The 5,000-nt window shown below is 41.9% G+C and overlaps 1 non-coding gene across 1 annotated transcript in view; it reads left to right on the top strand.

The window, feature by feature from the left end:
• Nucleotides 1-3,776: 3,776 nt before the first annotated feature.
• LOC123719623 overlaps nt 3,777-5,000 on the top strand; it is a 1,906-nt gene continuing 682 nt past the window's right edge. Inside the window, exon 1 of the ribosomal RNA XR_006755688.1 lies at nt 3,777-5,000. This exon is cut by the window's right edge and continues 682 nt beyond it. This is a non-coding gene — a ribosomal RNA (small subunit ribosomal RNA).

The following is a 5,000-nucleotide window of genomic DNA, read 5'->3' as shown; positions in this document are numbered from 1 at the left end:
TGAGCGGCATCTTGTCGCGTCGCGTGGCGATCTTGTACGAGAAACATTCGGCGCGAAGCTGCCGACCGGCCGGTCGGTCGCGCGTCGCTCTTGTACGAGAAACATTTTCTATTTTGTATTGTAAAACACGCAACGCACAATAAATATATAAAAAATACATACATAAATACATATATACATACACACATACAAAATGATAAAAATTCATTTTGCATCATATTAAAAATAAAAAAATAAAAAATATTAATATACAAACCTAAACCTAACCTAACCTAACCGAACAATGGATGATAATTGGTTTTTGTACTGCTCCGACGCTACGGGAAATGCAGCCCCTCCACCCTTGCGTACCAAAAGCGCAGGGCATTTTATTCAAGCCTACGCAGCCTCGGCTTTTTTGGTCGCCTTCGGCGACCAGCCTCAGCCGCTACGGCTTGCATGATGCCCGCGCTTTGGGTACGGCGGGTGAGGGCTGCTCTCCCTGCGCGCCTCCGAGCTTTTATATACACTCTAGGGGTAGGGCAGACAAGACCGCGTGGATAGTGGGGCGCTCTGATTCGGTTTTGGGTACTTTTTGGATATTCAATAAGTAAGTAAGTAAGTAAGTAAACACTCAATTCTCACTCAAGAATTACAATATAATACACAAAATTTACAACTTACAAACAATGAAATGAATGATCTTTTTCTCGTATGCATCGCAAATGATCGATACTTTCAAAATAATCTGAACCCTTACACTTAGTCAACTCAAAGTGATTGACGTTTGACATCAATTTTATGTCGGTTTTATGAAATAGATTTTGGTCGGCGGTCGGTAACGGCCATATATGTCTTATATATCAATTTGTATGAAAAAGTTTCAAAAAAAAAAAAAAAAACTCAATCAACTAAGTAAGTAAGTAAGTAAGCAAGCACTTAAGTTTCTTTTAGTGAGTACTATCTAGAATAATTAAAAATATCGACATTTAAATCGACGGTCCCTATTTGGAAGGTTAACCTATAGCCCTAATAATAATTATATTATTATGATTATGACAATGTTGATGTTGTTGCACTAGACACACCATAATAAACCATAAATAGTTTTTCTTACCAGAAGAGTTTTTATTTTTAAATATTCAATTTTAACTAGAAACGTATCGCTATCGCTAACAAAACCCCACACCACACACCACCACACGTTACACACATATACTTGACAGAGTAGATACTATCTACATATATATCGACAGAGTTGTAGATATCGTGCCGTTGAACGGCATCTTGTCGCGTCGCGTGGCGATCTTGTACGAGAAACATTTTCCTCTGACATTGTATCGGAATAATTATTATAATTCATTATTATACATACATACATACATACATACATACATACATACATACATACATACATATTATTAATAAATATAATTGTTTTTTTTGTTTTTTCTTTTCTTCAAATAAACCCACATTGCCATTTCTCTGAGCGTGTGCTGCGAGCTTCAACGAGAAACATTCGGCGCGAAACTGTCGAGCGGCCGGCCGTCGCGCGCCGCACCTGTACGAGAAACATTTTCCTCTGACGTTGCATCGGAATAATTATTATAATTCATTATTATACATACATACATACATACATACATACATACATACATATTATTAATAAATATAATTGTTTTTTTTGTTTTTTCTTTTCTTCAAATAAACCCACATTGCCATTTCTCTGAGCGTGTGCTGCGAGCTTCAACGAGAAACATTCGGCGCGAAACTGTCGAGCGGCCGGCCGTCGCGCGCCGCACCTGTACGAGAAACATTTTCCTCTGACGTTGCATCGGAATAATTATTATAATTCATTATTATACATACATACATACATACATACATACATACATATTATTAATAAATTAATTGTTTTTTTTTTTTTTTTTTTTTTTTTTAAATAAACCCACATTGCCATTTTTCTGAGCGTGTTCTGCGAGCTTCAACGAGAAACATTCGGCGCGAAACTGTCGAGCGGCCGGCCGTCGCGCGCCGCACCTGTACGAGAAACATTTTCCTCTGACGTTGCATCGGAATAATTATTATAATTCATTACTATACATACATACATACATACATACATACATACATACATACATACATACATACATATTATTAATAAATATAATTGTTTTTTTTGTTTTTTCTTTTCTTCAAATAAACCCACATTGCCATTTCTCTGAGCGTGTGCTGCGAGCTTCAACGAGAAACATTCGGCGCGAAACTGTCGAGCGGCCGGCCGTCGCGCGCCGCACCTGTACGAGAAACATTTTCCTCTGACGTTGCATCGGAATAATTATTATAATTCATTATTATACATACATACATACATACATACATACATACATACATACATACATATTATTAATAAATTAATTGTTTTTTTTTTTTTTTTTTTTTTCTTCAAATAAACCCACATTGCCATTTCTCTGAGCGTGTGCTGCGAGCTTCAACGAGAAACATATCTATCAATACAAATGTCTATGCAAAAAAAAGAAAACAAACAAAATCATATCAGTCAATAAAATAAATAATAATATTTTTTTACTACTACTACTAGTACTACTACGTGCTACTACTGCACGCCAATACACATACATAATAAAATGAAAAATCGTCTCTCTCTCGCTCGCTCTACGAGAAACATTCGACGTCCGCTCCAATGCCGACGCGGACTATTGCTCTCGGTATAGATGTGGAGCGAAACAGTCGTGCGCACAGCGTCGACTCGTTCTCGTTGCCGCGCGTCGTTCGTCTCAAATAGACACGAACGACGGACGAGAGAGAATGTGTTCTTGTTTTTGTGTTTGTGCGAAGTGTGAGAATATTATATACATATATTCGCGCATGGATGATATAGATATGGGTATGGATTTTCGGAGGAAATTATATCAAATTCGTATTTCGAATGCGAGACCGCCGAGATCTTTCCCAGCTCTCTCTCTCTCTGTGTGTGTGGTGTATAGTACATTTTATATATCTCTCTTGTGTCAACACAAAATAACAAAGAATATACATACTACTCCTCCTCATATTTTATATAATATAATATAAAATTATATTATAGCACCGCGTTCGCAGACCGTATGGTGATGTTACCAATCGACCAAGATTTGGGACCGTCTCCCCCGGTGTTATCTGTGATGTTAAAAGAATACGCTTCTAGGCACACCTCAACGCAGGGCGCCTAGCGTGTTCGACACGTGCGCGGTCGCCACGGCGACCGTATATGGAAAGAATGTATAAAAGAGGACGCACACGCGCCCATCGTCGAAACGGTGTGCGCAGCGTCGTGTTGGAATTTATCCCTCAAGCTCCGGGCGTTGATCGTATCTAGTGCGAATCATGCGTGTGTGTGCGCATGTAATTGCCAGCCGAGTTTTAATATGTTTACAATAACGTATTGAATAAAAATTGAGAAGTTGCGTTTAGATGAATGTTCAATTTTCAAATTGTCACAACATCGATTCCCGCCCGCGGGGTCGTGTTCGTTGCAGTTTTATGTCCCTCACAGTGGTCGAGCATCGTTGTACATCACCTCGTTGCGAGATCGTGACGGGACGGCCGCTCGTAGACCGGTCAAAGTTAGTCTATCGATATGAAGCGCGAACGTCGCGTCGCGTGCAAATTCGACGCGTTACGTTCACGCGTGTCGAGAAGGCGCGCGCGCAAGCGCGCGCCCCTCGACGCCGCCGAGCCAGCGGCTCGCCGAAGCCGCGTGACCGCGGTGTAGGCGTGTCGTTTGCGTAAGCAGCTCCCTGGTTGATCCTGCCAGTAGTTATATGCTTGTCTCAAAGATTAAGCCATGCATGTCTCAGTGCAAGCCGTATTAAGGCGATACCGCGAATGGCTCAATATATCAGTTTTGGTTCCTTAGATCTTACTCAGTTACTTGGATAACTGTGGTAATTCTAGAGCTAATACATGCAATCAGAACTCTGACCAGTGATGGGATGAGTGCTTTTATTAGATCAAAACCAATCGGCGGAGGGCCATGCGTCCGAAGTCGTTAATTTTGATGAATCTGGATAACTTTTGCCGATCGCACGGTCCAGTACCGGCGACGCATCTTTCAAATGTCTGCCTTATCAACTTTCGATGGTAGTTTCTGCGACTACCATGGTTGTCACGGGTAACGGGGAATCAGGGTTCGATTCCGGAGAGGGAGCCTGAGAAACGGCTACCACATCCAAGGAAGGCAGCAGGCGCGCAAATTACCCACTCCCGGCACGGGGAGGTAGTGACGAAAAATAACGATACGGGACTCTTACGAGGCCTCGTAATCGGAATGAGTACACTTTAAATATTTTAACGAGGAACAATTGGAGGGCAAGTCTGGTGCCAGCAGCCGCGGTAATTCCAGCTCCAATAGCGTATACTAAAATTGTTGCGGTTAAAAAGCTCGTAGTTGCATTTGTGCGCCGCGCTGTCGGTGCACCGCATCCGCGGTGATACTGACACGTCTGCGGAGCATATCGTCGGTGAGCCGGCGGTAAAACGCCGGTTCAATATCAAAATCCTATCGCGGTGCTCTTCGGTGAGTGTCGAGGTGGGCCGACAATTTTACTTTGAACAAATTAGAGTGCTCAAAGCGGGCTCAAAATGCCGCTTGAATATTTCGTGCATGGAATAATAGAATATGATCTCGGTTCTATTTTGTTGGTTTTCAGAACTCCGAGGTAATGATTAATAGGGATAACTGGGGGCATTCGTATTGCGACGTTAGAGGTGAAATTCTTGGATCGTCGCAAGACGAACATCAGCGAAAGCATTTGCCAAAGGTGTTTTCATCAATCAAGAACGAAAGTTAGAGGTTCGAAGGCGATTAGATACCGCCCTAGTTCTAACCGTAAATATGTCATCTAGCGATCCGCCGACGTTACTACAATGGCTCGGCGGGCAGCTTCCGGGAAACCAAAGATTTTGGACTCCGGGGGGAGTATGGTTGCAAAGCTGAAACTTAAAGGAATTGACGGAAG

The sequence above is a fragment of the Pieris brassicae genome, unplaced genomic scaffold (assembly GCF_905147105.1).
Source record: "Pieris brassicae unplaced genomic scaffold, ilPieBrab1.1, whole genome shotgun sequence".
NCBI classification, from domain to species: domain Eukaryota; kingdom Metazoa; phylum Arthropoda; class Insecta; order Lepidoptera; family Pieridae; genus Pieris; species Pieris brassicae.
Note: the sequence above shows the minus strand (reverse complement) of the source record. Positions and strands in the feature narration are given on the sequence as shown.